This window comes from Rutidosis leptorrhynchoides, chromosome 5 (assembly GCF_046630445.1).
Source record: "Rutidosis leptorrhynchoides isolate AG116_Rl617_1_P2 chromosome 5, CSIRO_AGI_Rlap_v1, whole genome shotgun sequence".
NCBI classification, from domain to species: domain Eukaryota; kingdom Viridiplantae; phylum Streptophyta; class Magnoliopsida; order Asterales; family Asteraceae; genus Rutidosis; species Rutidosis leptorrhynchoides.
Genome location: NC_092337.1, coordinates 331143084 through 331164415, shown reverse-complemented (window position 1 = coordinate 331164415; position 21332 = coordinate 331143084).

Below are 21332 nucleotides of genomic sequence, written 5' to 3'. Positions count from 1 at the left end.
ACGACGTGCCCGTGCAAAAGTGCATATCGGCACCGGTCTCTTTCGCTTATCACCATGAATAATTAACTCTCCCCCACATAGGGTCTTCACACGAATAAACTTATCATGGCATGCAATATCGGCTCTATAACGATCGAGACAATCCATACCAATGACAATATCAAAGTCGCCCAAGGTCATTGGAATAAGATCAATTTTAAAGGTTTCGGAACCAAAAACAACATCACAATTTTCACACACATCAACCACTGGCACCGTCTTGCCGTCCGCTATTTCGACTTCTATCGGACGACTTAACTTAGCTAACGGTCTATTAAGTTTAGGTACAAATTTAGGAGACACAAACGACAAATTTGCACCGCTATCGAAAAGAATCCTTGCCGGATTAGAATTAACCATGTAAGTACCTGAGACAACTTCGTGAGATTGTTTGGCTTCATCATTAGTCATCAAATAGTTTCGCCCTCGAGCCGTACCCGCCGACTTCTCTAGCCTTTTAACATTATCGTTGTTCAAATCGGGACACTCTGACTTTCGGTGTCCTTCTTTGTTGCAATTAAAACAAGTGAGCTTGTTTGTTGAATTTGGCTTCGGACAATCTCGAGCCATATGTCCACGTACCCCACAATTGTAGCAAGTAGGGACAAAGTTCCCAAAACCACCGGTAGCGCCCTTCTTCACACTATTGACACTTTCGGAACCCTTTTTGTTCTTGTTCTTTTTATTTGAAAAATTCGAATGACTCGAACCTTCAAACTTTCTTTTTGAAAAAGTGAAATCGCTTTTTCTTGGAACCTCCGGCTCAAAACCCCGAGCCAACTCGTATAGCTCTTCAAAAGTCTTAGCCATCCCCCGACTAATCTTACCCTTGAACTCATCATTCAAAGTACGATAAAAATCCTTCATTAGCTTGTGATCATCACCAACATATTCCGGGCAAAAACGAGTCTTTGCCAAGAAGGTAGACTTGAGAGTAACCAAGTCCATTGAACCTTGTTGCAAATTGTGCAACTCGTCCCGGATTCTATCGAGGTCGGAAGAAGTTAGGTATTCTTTGAAGAATTCCTTCTTAAACTCCTCCCACGTCAAGCTCATGCATTGTTCCTCACCATATAATTGGATTTTATCATCCCACCACAACTTCGCCTCTTCTCGTAACATGCTAGAACCATACCTTGCCTTCTTCTCGGGAGGACATTCCGCGGTATGGAAAGCTCCCTCGATATCGGAAATCCAACATGTGCTTTTCAACGGATCTCGTACTCCATTAAACATCGGAGGTTGAGCATCCTTGAAGTTTTTGTAGTGGAAATCTCGCCTTCCATGACCACCATTACCATCACCCCCTTCACCACGAGGATGAATGTTTCTAGCTTCTAATGCCTCCTCGATTGCGGCATTCATTCGCTCATTTATCATTTCGGTTACTTGCCCATCAACCGATTCTTGAAAAACCTTTCGGACATCCTCAAGGAATTCCGCTCTTTGCCTTTTAATAATGGCCTCAACCTTGGCCGTGAACCCGGCGTCTTCACTTGTACCTCCGCCGTTAATATCATGTCCGTTTCTCATCTTCATTCTATAAGATGGAAAAGATTAAACAACGAATCGATAGGACTTAACACATAAGTATATACATATACACCACACTACCCCATCTTGCTCAACAATCGTCGTACATCGCTTGTTTGACACGATTTGAACCCGTAACAATGGTAGCTAATCATTGTTACGCGAGCACGTCGCATTAACTTGCTAGTACAACGTCTATCTCGCTTGATGATTTGCTAAACACAACACAAAACAATTAGTGCAAGGTTAGTTCACATAAACCTAAGCACTAACCGATCCCCGGTCCGACCCGCCTCCTACAAGTCCTGCATAAAGCGCATACACAATAAAGTCTAAGTCTAGGCACCTATCTCAAGTCGCCTAAATCCCTTAGACCATGCTCTGATACCACTTGAAACAACCCAACCCGTATTCCATACGATAAATTTTTTTTTTATAATAATAATACACATTTACGCGCCAATTAAATGTGTAAACCATTTCACACGTTTCGTTAAAACATACATCAAGTTTAGTGTTTACAAAAGGCACGAAGGCCATTAATAAATGTGATACAAGTTTGACCTTCTACAAATGATAGTTTATAACCCAAACGACACATGAGCATGGTTTGGGACTAAACTACCCAAAACGTTAGGCCAACATCAAAAAGCCAACACCACAAGCACTCCCCGACAACATAAGCGGGAGACCACTAGTCCAAACGTATGCCCTTACCCTTGTCCAAGCCGGAACCTATAAAATGGTAAACAACGAGAGGGTAAGCAAGGCTTAGTGAGTGCAACAATTATACATACATATATATAACCTACTTACTTGCAAACACTTACCAAATCCGCATACATACTAGTTACATAATTAGCATACCTTTCACATGTATAACGCTAAGTACCACGACAACAAGGCTAGTATAACAATAGCATATAACACAATAATACAATATGCTAAAATACAAGTATAACGATGATGTTCACAACATCTATAGTACTCAAAATCTCAAGGCTAGCCTAACGAATGGTATCGTCAACATCGAACTTAAAACCCATTCGCCTATAATAATGTGGTATCGTCAACACCGAACTTTAAACCCACATATGAGGTATCGTCAACATCGAACTTTAAACCCTCATCCAACGTCACTACTATAGTCGTATGGCATCGTCAACATCGAACTTAAATTCCATACGTTTATACTAATGTGGTATCGTCAACAACGAACTTTAAACCCACATATATACTCTATGGTACGGTATCGTCAACAACGAACTTTAAACCCTTACCCCACAAATAAATAAATCATATATATACATATATAATTATTCCACTCACCTTGTCACAAGGATGATGATCTAGTACTTCCGAGCTTCAACGCAATGTACCTAAATCATTAAGTGCACATTCAATTTCACAACTAGTGGGATTAACCACAATACTCCCACTTGAGCGTTTAATGACCCAAATTGCATTAAATGACTCAACTACTCACAACCGCCCATAAATGGCTAAGTCTCGACTTAAATCACTAAGACTAGTGAATCAAGGTCTATTAACTTCAATTAATGCAAAACTTAGGGTAATCCATACCCATTTCATCTAATTAGGTCAACTAGTACATTTTGACCCATTTTACATTACTTAGACTCATAATCAAGTCAAACTTACCCATTTACACTTCTTTCATAAATCTTAAAGTGCATTAGTGACTAACACACCAATTGGCACTTACAACCTCAAATCACAAGGCCAAAACCCTAGATTATGGCTATTAGGGTTTCATTACAACAACCTAACCCAAATTCACCCATTTTACTCCCAAATGGGTCATACAAGCTTCTATTAACCAAAACCCTAGCCATAATCAATTAAAACTCGAAACTTAGAGTTAGAACTTACCGAGACTATCACCACGTAGCTAGAGTCACAAGGAACAACTTTAATACTTGCTCCAAAGATCGAATCACAAGTCTTGAACTCCAAATCTCCACTTTAATCCAAGAGAGTTTTGTGTTTTTGAGAGAATAAATGGAAGAAATTGAAAAAGAAAATGAAATAGAAGTGATAAGTGGCTGAGAATAAATCCCACAATCTGATCCATATGCGAAATGACCATTTTGCCCTTGAACAAACCCCTTTACAAGCTGGAAATCGGGTCTGAGCCGCGACCCCAAATGTCGCGGCGCGACATATCGAAGGAAAATGAATCCTTCTTAACCCAACTTCTGATCTTGATTTGCTTTATGTGTCGCGGCGCGACCTTCTATGCCGCGGCGCGACATTTAACTAAGTTTTAAAGCTGTCTTAATACTTTTTCTGAAATTGGTTAGCGTTGTTTATCGCGGCGCGACAAAGGCCTCCGCGGCGCGGCATTAGCCGTCACCTGACCACTTCGACTATGAAAAACCAAATATCGATTTATACAACTTTTAAGCTTCGTTCACGCTTCTCTTATACACTAAACTCCAACTTTAAGCCCCACAAGACTTAATACCTCACCTAAACCATGTGTATACTCGTACACCTATACATTCTCATGCGTAATATAACAATTAACACTTTGAAGCGTTTAAACACATATACGAGCAATATATAATGTTCTAAATCAATAAAATAAGTACCTTAAGACACGTACGGGAAAACGGGATGTTACATTCTAATTCGTCGAGAATTAGACTTAGCCACGGGTCGATTCACGAACCTATAACAAATATATACATATATATCAAAGTATGATCGAAATATATTCACAACATTTTTTATTACGTTTTAACGATTTATGTTTGTTAAGTTAACAGTCCAACGTTAGTAGTCCACAATTAGTTGTCCACAGTTAGTAGTACAGAAATAAATCGATATATTATCTCGAATCAATCCATGACCCAGTATATACAAGTCTCATACTCGATCACAAATCAAAGTATATATATTATTCTGGAATCAACCTCAACCCTGTATAGCTAACTCTAGCATTACCGCATATAGAGTGTCTATGGTTGTTCCAAATAGTATATATAGATGACGTCGATATGATATGTCAAAACATTGTATACGTGTCTATGGTCTATCAAGATTACATAATATATGTTAGAATACATGTATAATACAATATAAGTTAGTTAAGTTATGGTTAGTATAGATTTGTTACAAAGTTTCACGTAGCTAAAACAAGCAAAAATATCCAAAAAAAATTTACCCATAACTTCTTCGTTTTAAATCCGTTTTGAGTGAATCAAGTTGCTATAGTTTCATAATGAACTAAAATTTATGAAACTAAACAGAAAAAGTATAAATTTATAGTCAGAAATATAGGTTACAAGTCATTTTTGAAAGAGGTAGTCATTTCCGTCGAAAGAACGACATCTTGATGACCATTTTGAAAAACATACTTTCACTTTGAGTTTAACCATGATTTTTGGATATAGTTTCATTTTCATAATAAATATCATTTTCCCAGAAGAAAAACTTTTAAATCAAAGGTTATCATAGTTTTTAATTATTCAACCCAAAACATCCCCCGGTTTAACTACGACGGTGTATGTCCGGTTTTAAGGTGTTCTTCGTGTTTCCAAGTTTTAAATCATTAAGTTAGCATATCATATAGATATAGAACATGTGTTTAGTTGATTTTAAAATTTAAGTTAAAAGGATTAACTTTGTTTGCGAACAAGTTTAGAATTAACTAAACTATGTTATAGTGATTACAAGTTTAAATCTTCGAATAAGATAGTTATATATATGAATCGAATGATGTTATGAACATTATTACTACCTCAAATTTAGTAGATAAACCTACTGGAAATGACAAGAAATGATCTAGAGCTTCAAAGGATCTTGGATGGCTTGAAAGTTCTTGAAGTAGAATCATGACACAAAAACAAGTTCAAGTAAGATTATTACTCGAATTAAGATAGTTATAGTTATAGAAATTGAATCAAAGCTTGCATATCAATATTACCTTGAATTAAAAAGATAACCTACCATAAATAACAAAGGTTTCTTGATCTTATATGGTTGATTGGAATAGATTAGAAAGCTTGGAAGTAAACTAGTAAACTTGAAAGTGTTATTGAAGTGTTCTTGAGTAGTTGTTTTGTAGGTTGATCAAAGGTTGGATTTATGAGCTAGATTGATGTAGATTTTGATGAATATGATGAAGAAAACTTAGAACATCATCATGGAATAAGATAGAGATCAAATGGATGAAAAAAAATTGAAAAATGAAAGTCTATGTGTGTGTGCTTAAATTCGTGAATGAGCATGTCCATATATGCAAGTTGTAATTTGATTTTTAGTGTAATAATTCATGCTAGTTGCTAAATGATGGTTCCACATGTTTTTTGACTAAATGAGGGCTGCTAAGAGCAGATTTTTATTAGTATAGATCAATAGTAAATACGTCTAAAAGCTGTATAAAATACGAGTACATCTACTGTACGTATACGAGTAGAATTGTTGATGAAAATGAATGAGAATGTAATTGTAAGCATTTTTGTTAAGTAGAAGTACTTTGATATGTGTCATGAAGTCTTTCAAAAGTGTACTAATACATCTTAATACACTATATGTATATGCATTTTAACTGAGTTGTTAAGTCATCGTTAGTCGTTACATGAACATGTTGTTTCGGAACCTTTAAGTTAACGATTTCATTAAATGTAATTAATCCCATTGTTATTAAATCTAATGAGATGTTAAATTGTTACATTATCATGATAACATGATGTACTAATGTATCTTAATATGATATATAAATATTAAGATGTTATTACGACGATAATCGTTACGTATAGATATCCTTTTGAATTTCTTAAGTTACTAGTCTTGTTTTATGTATAAGGTTCATTGTTAATATACATAATGAGATACTTAATTATCATTTCATCATTTTAAACATATATATATATATATATATATATATATATATATATATATATATATACATATATATATATATATATACATATATATATATATATATATATACATATATATATATATATATATATATATATATATATATATATATATATATATATATATATGTTCATATATATATAATATCATGTCATATTATAACGTTCGTGAATCATCGGACAAACTGGGTGGTCAAACGTTAACACAAAATCCGTTTCAGTTAATCAAGTCTTAACAAGTTTGATTGCTTAACATGTTGGAAACACTTATCCATGTAAATATTAATCTCATATAATATATAATCATGGAAAAGTTCGGGTCACTATAGCACCTACCCGTTAAATAAATTTCGTCCCGAAATTTTAAGCAGTTGAAGGTGTTGTCGTATCTTCTAGAAATAAGTGTGGGTATTTCTTCTTCATCTGATCTTCACACTCCCAGGTGAACTCGGGTCCCCTATTAGCATTCCATGAACCTTAACGATTGGTATCTTGTTTTGATTAAGTCCTTAAACCTCACGATCCATTATTTCGACAGGTTCTTCAATGAATTGAAGGTTTTTATTGATTTGGATTTCGTCTAAAGGAATAGTGAGATCTTCTTTAGCTAAGTATTTCTTCAGATTCAATACGTGAAAAGTATCATGTAGGCTGACGAGTTGTTGAGGTAATTCAAGTCGATAAGCTACTGGTCCGACACGATCTATAATCTTGAATGATCCAATGTACCTTGGATTCAGTTTTTCCCGTTTACCAAATCGAACAACACCTTTCCAAGGTGATACCTTAAGCATGACCATGTCACCAATTTCAAATTCTATATCTTTTCTTTTACTGTACGCGTAGCTCTTTTGTCGACTTAGGGTGGTTTTCAACCGTTGTTGAATTTGAATGATTTTCTCGGTAGTTTCTTGGATAATTTCTGGACCCGTAATTTGTCTATCCCCCACTTCACTCCAACAAATCGGAGACCTACACTTTCTGCCATAAAGTTCCTCAAACGGTGCCATCTCAATACTCGAGTGGTAACTGTTGTTGTAGGAAAATTCTACTAACGGTAGATGTCGATCCCAAATGTTTCCAAAATCAATAACACATGCTCGTAGCATGTCTTCAAGAGTCTATATCGTTCTTTCCCTCTTCCCATCGGTTTTTGGATGATAAGCAGTACTCATATCTAGACGAGTTTCCAATGCTTGTTGTAACGTTTGAAAAAACCTTGAAACAAATCTACCGTCCCTATTAGAGATAATAGAGATTGGTATTCCGTGTCTGGAGACGACTTCCTTCAAGTATAGTCGTGCTAACTTTTCCATTTTATCATCTTCTCGCATTGGTAGAAAGTGTGCTGATTTGGTGAGACGATCGATTATTACCCAAATAGTATCATAACCACTTGCAGTCCTTGGCAATTTAGTAATGAAATCCATGGTAATGTTTTTCCATTTCCATTTCGGGATTTCAGGTTGTTGAAGTAGACCTGATGGTTTCTAATGTTCAGCTTTGACCTAAGAATACGTCAAACATTCTCCTACGTATTTAGCAATATCGGCTTTCATACCCGGCCACCAAAAGTGTTTCTTGAGATCTTTGTACATCTTCCCCGCTCCGGGATGTATTGAATATCTAGTTTTATGTGATTCCTTAAGTATCTTTTCTCTCACATCTCCAAACTTTGGTACCCAAATTCTTTTAGCCCTATACCGGGTTCCATCTTCTCGAATATTAAGATGTTTCTCCGATCCTTTGGGTATTTCATTCTTCAACTTTCCTTCTTTTACAACTCCCTGCTGCACCTCCTTTATTTGAGTAGTAAGATTAGTACGAATAATTATATTCATAGCTTTTACTCGAATGGGTTCTCTATCCTTTCTGCTCAAGGCATCGGCTACCACATTTGCCTTACCCGGGTGGTAACGAAACTCAAAGTCGTAATCATTCAACAATTCAATCCACCTACGCTGCCTCATATTCAGTTGTTTCTGATTAAATATGTGTTGAAGGCTTTTGTGGTCGGTATATATAATACTTTTGACCCCATATAAGTAGTGCCTCCAAGTCTTTAATGCAAAAACAACTGCGCCTAATTGAGATCTTTGTACATCTTTGCAAAAACAACGCTGCCTCAAACTTTTGGTCGGTATAGGGTTGTTGAAGTAGACCTGATGGTTTCTGATGTTCAGCTTTAACTTTAGAACAAGTTAAGCATTCTCCTACATATGTAGCAATATCAGCTTTCATACTCGGCCACCAAAAGTGTTTCTTGAGATCTTTGTACATCTTTCCCGCTCCGGGATGTATTGAATATCTTGTTTTATGTGCTTCCTTAAGTACCATTTCTCTCACATCTCCAAACTTTGGTACCCAAATTCTTTCAGCCCTATACCGGGTTCTGTCTTCCCGAATATTAAGATGTTTTTTCGATCCTTTGGGTATTTCATTCTTTAGATTCCCTTCTTTTAAAACTCCCTGTTGCGCCTTCTTTATTTGAGCAGTAAGGCTAGTATGAATAATTATATTCATAGCTTTTACTCGCATAGGTTCTCTATCCTTTCTGCTCAAGGCGTCGGCTACCACATTTGCCTTCTCCGGGTGGTAATGAATCTCAAAGTCATAATCATTCAACAATTCAATCCATCTACGCTGCCTCATGTTTAGTTGTTTCTGATCAAATATATGTTGGAGACTTTGTGGTCGGTATATATAATACTTTTGACCCCATATAAATAGTGCCTCCAAGTCTTTAATGCAAAAACAACTGCGCCTAATTCCAAATCATGCGTCGTATGCTTCTGCTCGTGAATCTTCAATTATCTAGATGCATAAGCAATTACCTTCGTTCGTTGCATTAATACACAACTGAGACCTTGCTTTAAGGCGTCATAATATATCACAAAATCATCATTCCCTTCAGGTAATGACAATATAGGTGCTGTAGTTAACTTTTTCTTCAATAATTGAAACGCTTTCTCTTGTTCATCCTTCCATTCAAATTTCTTCCCTTTATGCGTTAATGCAGTCAAGGGTTTTGCTATTTTGGAAAAATATTGGATGAATCTCCTGTAATAACCAGCCAATCCTAAAAATTGGCGTATATGCTTCGGAGTTTTCGGGGTTTCCCATTTCTCAACGGTTTCAATCTTTGCCGGATCAACCTGAATACCTTCTTTGCTCACTATGTGATCGAGGAATTTGACTTCTTTCAACCAAAATGCACACTTTGAAAACTTGGCGTACAGTTTTTATTTTCTTAACAATTCTAGCACTTTTCTCAAATGTTCTTCGTGCTCTTGATCATTCTTTGAGTAAATAAGTATGTCATCGATGAAGACAATGATAAACTTGTCAAGATATGGTCCACACACTAGGTTCATGAGGTCCATGAACACAGCTGGTGCGTTAGTCAATCCAAACGGCATAACCATAAACTCATAATGACCGTAACGCGTTCTGAAAGCAGTCTTCGGAATGTCATCCTCCTTCACTCGCATTTGATGATAACCGGAATGTAAATCAATCTTCGAATAAACTGACAAACCTTGCAGTTGATCGAATAAGTCGTCGATCCTCGGTAGTGGATAACGGTTCTTGATGGTAAGTTTGTTCAACTCTCTGTAGTCAATACACAACCTGAATGTACCATCCTTCTTTTTGACAAACAAAACAGGAGCTCTCCATGGTGATGTGCTTGATCAAATGAAACCACGCTCTAAAAGTTCCTGTAATTGGCTCTGGAGTTCATTCATTTCGCTGGGTGCGAATCTGTATGGAGCACGAGTAATAATGCTAAAAACGAACATATATTTCATAGCATTATTCCTCAAGAAAGACAAGCTTTTAGTTGCAATTGTTCTATTTACAAGTGATATTCGTTTAAATAATAAAAGGTGAAGACAAAAGACAGATTCGACGAATTGAAGACGCAAACGACCAAAAAGCTCAAAAGTACAAAAGACAATCAAAGAGGTTCCAATATTTGATAAGAAACGTCTCGAAATTACAAAAGTACAAGATTCAAAACGCAAAATACAAGATATTAAATTGTATGCAAGGACGTTCGAAAATCCGGAACCGGGACATGAGTCAACTCTCAACGCTCGACGCAACGGACTAAAAATTACAAGTTAACTATGCACATAAATATAATATAATATTTAAATAATTCTTATAATTATTTAATATATTATATTTATATTTAAACCGTCGGTAAACAAAGAGCCAAACTCCTCTGAGCTGTAAAAGTAAACTCCGCGACTCGCGGAGTTTGAAGGCAAAATTGGCCGCGAGTCGCGGAGCCCCAAAATGAAAAACTGCCTATAAAGCCAACCGAATTCTGATCGCAAATCATCATCTTTTTCTTCTTCTCCTCATACGTAAAATTTATATTTATATTTATAATTTATATTTTAATTTTAATTATAATTCTAATAATAAGGGTATGTTAGCGAATGTTGTAAGGGTGTAAGTCGAAATTCTGTCCGTGTAACGCTACGCTATTTTTAATCATTGTAAGTTATGTTCAACCTTTTTACATTAATGTCTCGTAGCTAAGTTATTATTATGCTTATTTAAAACGAAGTAATCATGATGTTGGGCTAATTACTAAAATTGGGTAATTGGGCTTTGTACCATAATTGGGGTTTGGACAAAAGAACGACACTTGTGGAAATTAGGCTATGGGCTATTAATGGGCTTTATATTTGTTTAACTAAATGAAAGTTTGTTAATGTTAATATAAAGATTTACAATTGGGCGACCCTATAAATTACCATATACACTCGATCGGACACGATGGGCGGGGTATTTATATGTACGAATAATCGTTCATTTAACCGGACACGGGAATGGATTAATAGCCACTAGAATAATTAAAACAGGGGTGAAATTACATTCAAGGGTAATTGGTGTAATTGCTAACAAAGTAGTAAAACCTTGGTTTACACGCAGTTGATAACCTGGTGTATTCATTAAACAAAGTATTAAAACCTTGTTACAATTCGAATCCCCAATTAGTTGAAATATTTAACTTCGGGTATAAGGATAATTTGACGAGGACACTCGCACTTTATATTTATGACTGATGGACTGTTATGGACAAAAACCAGACGGACATATTAAATAATCCAGGACAAAGGACAATTAACCCATGGGCATAAAACTAAAATCAACACGTCAAACATCATGATTACGGAAGTTTAAATAAGCATAATTCTTTTATTTCATATTTAATTTCCTTTATTTTATATTTAATTGCACTTCTAATTATCGCATTTTTATTGTTATTATATTTAATTGCACTTTTAATTATCGTACTTTTTAATTATCGCAAGTTTATTTTATCGCACTTTTATTATTCGTAATTTCATTTATCGTTATTTACTTCATGCTTTAATTTAAGTCTTGTATTTATTTTTAATATTTTACATTTGGTTTTAACTGCGACTAAAGTTTTAAAATCGACAAACCGGTCATTAAACGGTAAAAACCCCCCTTTATAATAATAATATTACTTATATATATATTTGTATTTTTATAAAAGTAAACTAATATAGCGTTGAGCTTTGTTTAAAAAAAAGATTCCCTGTGGAACGAACCGGACTTACTAAAAACTACACTACTGTACCATTAGGTACACTGCCTATAAGTGTTGTAGCAAGGTTTAAGTATATCCATTCTATAAATAAATAAATATCTTGTGTAAAATTGTATCGTATTTAATAGTTTTTCCTAGTAAAATATAAACTATTTCGTATACCTTAGCTTTGACATCAAGTAATTTTTGGCGCCGCTGCCGGGGAACCTCTTAAACGCCGGAAGCGCAACGCTAATATTAAAAAAAAAAAGAGATTTTTAGTTAACTTTTATTAAAATTCGTTTTTGTAAAAATACGTTTTAATTATTCAAAAATATAAAAAGAAAAACAAAAATATAAGTATTTTTAAGATTTTGTTAAATATTTAAGTTTTATAAGTTTCTTTATTTTTATTTTAGTTTATAAAAATATAAGTTTTATTTAAATATCTTTTATTTATTTAAAAACAGAAAACAGAAAATAAAAAAAAATAAATAAAGAAAAACGCGTCGAATTTAATAAGCTGTCATCTGAATTTCTGAACCCCGCGACTCGCGGGGTTTTCTGCATTAATTACCGCGACTCGTGGAGCTGCTCTGACACGCGAACAGGAAGCCCTAATCCTGCATTTATTACGGATTATTACTAATTATTATTATTATTAACCCTAGTTTTTATAATTAGTTTTAATTTTAGTTTTACTTTTTATTTATTTTATATTTTGTTTAATTAGTTTAATTAAAATATTAAATTAATAGTTTTAATAAATAAATAATATAAAATTAATATTTTTTTAAAAATTGTAATTTTTAAAACTTTTTGTATATTTTTATATTTTGTCCCTTTTTAATCTCTTTAGCGTAATTTTTGTATTTTTAGCTCATATTTAGTTTTAAACTTAGTTTTTGCCATAGTTATTTTTACTCCTAGATTTTTAGGCTTTGCCGTAGAATTCCTTAAGTGCTTTTTCTTTAGACTAAGATTTAGGTACTTTAGAATTTTGCGCCGCCTTTTTAAGTTTTAGTTTCTTTTTAAGTTATTTCCATTTGAGATTTAGTTTTTCTTGTAAGCTTTAATATTTTTAGACGACCTTTTATTATGTATCAATTATCATTCCAATTAGTAACCTCAATTTGCGATTATAATTTTAAGTTAGTTGTAGTAATAAGGTTAGGTTAGTCAAGTATTTTTAAGTTTTATAAGTTTCTTTTATTTTTTCGTCACCTTTTATTTTTCAACCATTTTTCTTTTTCGATTTTTCTTTTTCGACGAACTCTTTTTCTTTCTTATTTCTCGCTATTCAAGTTTTAGGACATAGATTTTTATTCTACTTCTTATCTAAATTTTTTAAAATTACGAAAATTTATTTTAAGTGGTTAAATTGATAGACATCAAAATTTTCTGGTTCGTAGTAATAGTTGGATTTGTACGTGGACCAGGTTATTGGAGCCAAACAGTCCTCAATTATATTGAGACCAAACGAATCCTGCCCCTCTGCTGCATCTTTTGGCTATTCGAAACGTGGGCAAAATCAGAAAAGTCTATTGGTTGGATAACTTATTATAATTTTTCTTCTTTTTTAAAACTAATAGGATATTCAGTGAATGCACCGAGCAAGACGTTCACCACCTTTTGTACGTTCACCACCTGTAACTAGATCAAGACATTTAGCAAATATAACCGCCGTTGATTTTTCTTTAGAATCGTCATCCAGTAGACCAATTACTTCAGTTCAAATTTCCGATAATCCATTTTTTTAACCCGACCTCACAATTGAGAATCCGGAGAATATTCAGGAACGGTTCGTAGATCCTGAACCACTAAACTTTCCCCCGGAACCACCAATCATTCAAACAGAGATTGTTGAGGAACGAACCATTAAATCAGAATCATCTAGTGATACCGATTCAACAAATTCAATTATGGAGAATCTGGAACCTTTAAGTATGGAAGACCGAATGAGAGCTAAACGCACTGGCCAAGGTCACGCAATTACTCATCCAGACATTAATGCGCCAGATTATGAAATCAAAGGACAAATTCTACACATGGTGACTAATCAATGCCAATTTAGTGGTACGCCGAAGGAAGATCCAAATGAACATCTACGTACCTTTAATAGGATCTGCACACTATTTAAAATCCGAGAAGTGGAGGATGAACAGATATATCTCATGTTATTTCCCTGGACTTTAAAGGGAGAAGCCAAAGATTGGTTGGAATCGTTACCTGAAGGGGCGATTGATACATGGGATGTTTTAGTTGAAAAATTTCTTAAACAATTCTTTCCTGCATCTAAAGCCGTAAGACTTCAAGCAGAAATTGTTACGTTCACACAGAAACCAAATGAAACTCTATATGAGGCGTGGACAAGATATGGAAAGTTATTAAGAGGATGTCCGCAACATGGTTTAGACACCTGTCAAATAGTACAAATATTCTACCAAGGATGCGACATCACTACAAGGAAAGACATAGATATAGCAGCTGGTGGTTCTATTATGAAGAAAACCGAAACTGATGCTTACAAAATTATTGATAACACTGCTTCCCACTCACATGAGTGGCACCAAGAAAAAGATATCATTAGATCATCTAAAGCAGCTAGAGCCGATTCTAGCCATGACTTAGATTCCATTTCCGCAAAGATAGATGCTGTGGAGAGACGAATGGAAAAGATGACTAAGGATATTCACTCAATACGAATTAGTTGTGAGCAGTGTGGAGGACCACATTTGACAAAAGATTGTCTCAGTATTGAATTAACAATGGAACAAAGAGAGAATATTTCATACATAAACCAAAGGCCTGGAAATAATTATCAGAATAATTATCAACCGCCAAGACCGATTTACAATCAAAACCAAAATTATAACCGAAATATTCCATACAACAACCAACAAGGTCCTAGCAATCAATAAGTATCCAATAATACTTACAACCAGCAAAGACCAAATTTTCAAAACAAACCACCACAACAAACCGATGATAAAAAGCCGAATTTAGAAGATATGATGACAAAGCTAGTTGAAACTCAAACACAATTTTTCACCTCTCAGAAACAAACCAATGAACAAAATGCTCAAGCATTTAGAAATCAACAAGCTTCTATTCAAAATCTGGAACAAGAAGTAAGTAACCTAGCAAGGTTAATAGGTGAAAGAAAACCGGGAAGTCTACCTAGTGATACAAATGCTAACCCCCGGAATGAAACAGCTAAAGCCATTACCACAAGAAGTGGTACAACACTTAAACCACCTGAAATACCTGTAACTTCTGATGAAGCCATTCCTACTCCACAAGAACCACAACCTGATCAAGATAAGGAAAAAGAACCGGCAGTTGAAAAGGTTAATGAAGATAACACAGTTAAGGATAAACCTTATGTTAAACCATACCAACCACCACTTCCTTACCCGAGTAAAATGAAGAAAGAAAAACTTGAAGCCGAGCAATCCAAATTCTTGGATATGTTTAAACAGATAAATGTAAATCTTCCTTTCATTGATGTGATTTCAGGAATGCCTAGATATGCTAAATTCTTGAAAGATCTAATCTCAAATAGAAAGAAAATGGAAGAACTCTCGGCTGTTACTATGAATGCTAATTGTTCAGCAGTGCTGTTGAATAAGATACCAGAAAAATTATCTGATCCAGGAAGTTTCACAATTCCATGTTTTCTGGGTAGTCTTAGTTCAATAGAAGCATTGGCAGACTTAGGTGCTAGTATAAATCTAATGCCATATTCACTATACACTAAACTAGACCTTGGAGAATTGAAACCAACCAGAATAAGCATACAACTAGCCGATAGATCAATAAAATATCCTAGAGGGATAATGGAGAACATGCTAGTTAAAGTTGGTACTTTAGTATTTCCAGTAGATTTTGTTGTTTTGGACATGGAAGAAGATTCTCAAGTTCCTCTCATATTAGGAAGACCATTCTTAAACACGGCTAAAGCAATGATAGACGTGTTCGGTAAGAAACTGACCCTAAGTATAGAGGATGAGAGTGTTACCTTTTCAGTTGATAGAGCAATGCAACAACCACAATCTGCAGATGATACATGTTATTATATTCAAACTATAGATGCACATGCAGAATTATTAGAAGAATTTCCAGAATTACAAGGAACAGGAGAATGCTCTTTAGGAGAAGGTAATGAACCAATTGATGAAGCTGAAATGTTAGCTACACTTATAGCTAATGGATATGAACCAACAACAGAAGAAATTCAAATGCTAAAAGAAGAAGACAGATATCGATACAAATCATCGATAGAAGAACCTCCGAAATTAGAGTTAAAGCCACTTCCAAACCATTTGGAATACGCTTATTTACATGGTGAATCTGAATTACCTGTAATAATATCGTCTTCTCTTACTGAAAATGAGAAATCACAACTCATTTCTGTGTTGAAAGCTCATAAACCAGCCATTGCATGGAAGATTCATGATATTAAAGGAATAAGTCCTTCGTATTGCACACATAAAATCCTTATGGAAGAAGGTCATAAAACGTATGTGCAACGCCAACGAAGACTAAATCCTAATATGCAAGATGTAGTTAAGAAAGAGATTATTAAACTGCTAGATGCAGGTTTAATTTATCCAATCTCTGATAGTCCATGGGTAAGCCCAGTTCAATGCGTGCCTAAGAAGGGTGGCATGACTGTCATTACAAATGAGAAAAATGAGCTTATTCCTACTAGGACTGTAACAGGATGGCGTGTATGTATTGATTATAGAAAATTAAATGACGCCACCAGAAAAGATCACTTTCCGTTACCTTTCATAGATCAAATGTTGGAAAGATTAGCCGGAAATAGTTACTATTGTTTTCTAGATGGATTTTCCGGATATTTTCAAATTCCAATAGCACCCGAAGATCAAGAGAAAACCACATTCACGTGCCCTTATGGTACTTTTGCTTAGAAACGCATGCCATTTGGACTTTGCAACGCCCCTGCAACCTTTCAAAGGTGCATGATGGCGATTTTTCACGACATGATAGAAGAATGCATGGAAGTATTTATGGATGACTTTTCAGTCTTCGGTGATACATTTAAATCATGTCTAGTTAATCTGGAACGAATGCTAATTAGATGCGAAAAATCAAATCTAGTTCTTAATTGGGAGAAATGCCATTTCATGGTTAAAGAAGGCATCGTTCTTGGACATAAAATTTCAAAAGAAGGAATTGAAGTGGATAGAGCTAATGTAGATGTAATTGCTAAACTTCCACATCCCACCAATGTTAGAGGAGTTAGGAGTTTTCTAGGGCATGCCGGTTTTTACCGACGTTTCATAAAAGATTTTTCTAAGATTGCCACTCCTATGAATAAACTCCTAGAAAAGGATGAGCCATTCATCTTTTCAGATGAGTGTATCAAATCTTTTAATATTCTTAAAGAGAAACTCACTAATGCGCCGATCATGATAACACCAAATTGGAATCTACCATTTGAACTAATGTGCGATGCAAGTGATTTTGCAATGGGAGCCGTTTTAGGACAAAGGATTGAAAAACGATTTCAACCTATATATTATGCTAGTAAGACGTTACAAGGAGCACAAACGAACTATACAACTACTGAAAAAGAACTCCTTGCTATTGTCTTTGCTTTTGACAAATTTCGATCATATCTCGTTCTAGCAAAAACGGTGGTCTATACCGACCATTCTGCTCTTAGATACCTATTTTCAAAACAAGATGCTAAACCAAGATTAATCCGTTGGATCTTACTCTTACAAGAGTTTGATATTGAAATCCGAGATAAAAGAGGAGCAGAAAATCTCGTCGCTGATCATCTTTCTCGTCTTGAAAATCCCGAATTAGAAGTTCTAAATGAATCGGCCATACAAGACAACTTTCCTGATGAATATCTATTGAAGATAGATTATAAAGAAATCCCATGGTTTGCAGACTATGCAAACTACTTAGTTTGTGGATTCCTTGAAAAAGGATTATCGTACCAAAGACGAAAGAAATTCTTCAGTGATATAAAACACTATTTCTGGGAAGATCCACATCTGTTTAAAAGTTGTCCCGATGGAATAATACGCCGATGTGTATTTGGAGATGAAGCTAGTAAAATATTAAACCATTGTCACACAGGACCAACAGGAGGGCATTATGGGCCTCAACTAACAGCAAGAAAAGTCTATGAAGCTGGATTCTATTGGCCTACAATTTACAAAGACGCACACCTTCTTTGCAAATCCTGTGATGCATGTCAAAGGGCCGGAAAAATAAGTCAACGTGATGAAATGCCACAAAATGTCATCCAAGTATGTGAAGTATTTGACATTTGGGGTATTGACTTTATGGGTCCATTTCCAAAATCTCATAATAATCTATATATACTCGTAGCCATTGATTATGTATCTAAATGGGCGGAAGCACAAGCTCTCCCAACTAACGATGCACGAGTTGTAGTCAACTTTTTAAAACGTCTTTTTGCAAGGTTTGGAACACCGAAAGCTTTAATAAGTGATCGGGGTACTCATTTCTGTAATAATCAACTTGAGAAAGTTCTTAAAAGATATGGAGTAACTCATAAAATCTCCACCGCATATCATCCACAAACAAGTGGACAAGTTGAAAATACCAACCGAGCTTTAAAACGTATTCTAGAGAAAACCGTAGGATCAAATCCGAAGGAATGGTCCATTAAATTGGAGGATGCACTCTGGGCTTTTAGAACAGCCTACAAAACTCCAATTGGAACCACACCTTTTAGACTTGTTTATGGAAAAGCATGTCATCTTCCAGTAGAAATTGAACACAAAGCATTTTGGGCTTTGAAGACATGTAATCTTGATTTACATGAAGCCGGACGTCTACGATTAAGTCAACTAAACGAATTAGAAGAATTAAGACATGAAGCATACGAAAATTCGTTAATCTATAAAGAAAGAACGAAGAAATGGCATGATAAAAGAATCAGAAGTTCAAAAGAATTTAAAGAAGGAGACAGAGTTCTTCTTTTCAATTCACGATTCAAGCTATTTCCTGGAAAATTGAAATCAAGATGGTCTGGACCATTCATAGTCAAAAGAGTTTTCCCATACGGAACGATAGAATTGATAAATTCAAATGGGATTGAATTTAAAGTTAATGGTCACAGAGTTAAACATTACATACATGGTCCGATGGAAGTCGACAACTAAGTTAATCACAATTTCGACACCACAGCTAAATAAGTGTGGGGAAAATCAAGTCTTTAAAGGATAATATGTATTTCTGTTAGAGTTAGATTGTCTGTTTTCGTGTAGTTCTCGAAAATGGAACCCGAATGGTCTTTCCCTAGCAGACCCTAAAGAACTAGTCTTCTCCCCCCATTCTGAATTTTTATTTTTTTTAGGTTTTTACAAAATGAAGACTGCCTGTGAACTAAACCATGGTCTAATGCTACACGCTTTGATCACTAAAAGAAATAATGACATACTACCGAGTGAACTAGTATCAGTAATCAGAGAAAGAATGGACGAAGTTAGAAAAGAATCCAGATGCAAAGATAATAAGTTACAATTTGGTAAAGGAAAATCAAAATCCTCAGCGAAAAGAAGAGCACGACACCTAGAACGATGTCACAAATGCGGAAAATGGTCACATGGAGGTAAATGTTCAAATAATCAAACCTATTCAAATACCGAATTTGTTACTTTATGCAGAGACGGACCGTTCATATGTTTAGAAGAAAAGACACTGAATGCTCGAGGTTATGCCTATGTAGCTATGGAAAACCAATTAAACCGACTATCTTATGAATGGGATAGATCATATAACTAAGAAATGTATTTCACAGGTATGTCTGTACAGTTTTTATTTTATTTTTATTTTTAACCTTTTGATAATAAATGCTAATTTGTTCGCTAAAAAGTATTAAATTGGTATTAAAAATGTTCAAATAATCAAACCTATTCAAATACCGAATTTGTTACTTTATGCAGAGACGGACCGTTCATATGTTTAGAAGAAAAGACACTGAATGCTCGAGGTTATGCCTATGTAGCTATGGAAAACCAATTAAACCGACTATCTTATGAATGGGATAGATCATATAACTAAGAAATGTATTTCACAGGTATGTCTGTACAGTTTTTATTTTATTTTTATTTTTAACCTTTTGATAATAAACGCTAATTTGTTCGCTAAAAAGTATTAGCACGACACCTAGAACGATGTCACAAATGCGGAAAATGGTCACATGGAGGTAAATGTTCAAATAATCAAACCTATTCAAATACCGAATTTGTTACTTTATGCAGAGACGGACCGTTCATATGTTTAGAAGAAAAGACACTGAATGCTCGAGGTTATGCCTATGTAGCTATGGAAAACCAATTAAACCGACTATCTTATGAATGGGATAGATCATATAACTAAGAAATGTATTTCAAGGTATGTCTGTACAGTTTTTATTTTATTTTTATTTTTAACCTTTTGATAATAAACGCTAATTTGTTCGCTAAAAAGTATTAAATTGGTATTAAATAAAAATAGGTTTGGCGACCGAAATTATTGATATCATTCAAAAATTTATTACATCACTGCGAAATTTAACGTTTATTCTTAAGGTATAAATATCTTTAATCAATCAACACAAAATATTTCAAAAATTCATCATGAGTTAAATTAGGTCTTGGAACCGAAATTACTTTACCGAAAAGAGGGGCGCATATTTTTGATAATATTTGATTGATTAAAGTGGAATAAAAAGATAAAAAGATTTTTAATTTTATTTTTACCATGTTTTTAAAATTAATATTTAAATCTTAAATTAATATTGTAAACTTTGTAAAAAATATATATATATATATATATATATTTAAAATTGTAAATATTTGAAAAATTAATATAAGTTTGGTATGAATTTATAAATTTTTAAATTAAGTTTGGTGTGAATTTTTAATATTAATTTTGAATTTTATATTTAAGTTGTGTGAATTTAAAAACAAAAATTTACTTTATCTCATTAAGTTAAGAATATGATTTTTAAAATTCGTCGTAAGTTGAAGACTAGGTCTTTGAACTGAAATTGCTTTACCCGAGGGAGGGACGAGAACTTTTATTATCATTATTTTTAATCTTATTGATTTAAAGTATGCCAAAAACATTAAAAAAAAACCCAAAAATCTTAGCTTTTAAAACAATCGCTACAAAAAGATAAATTTTAAAATTTTGTCGAAGGACGGACTAGGACATCGATCCGAAACGACCTCGTCCTAAATAACAAAGGAAACAAAATTTTAAAATTAAGTACTTAATTG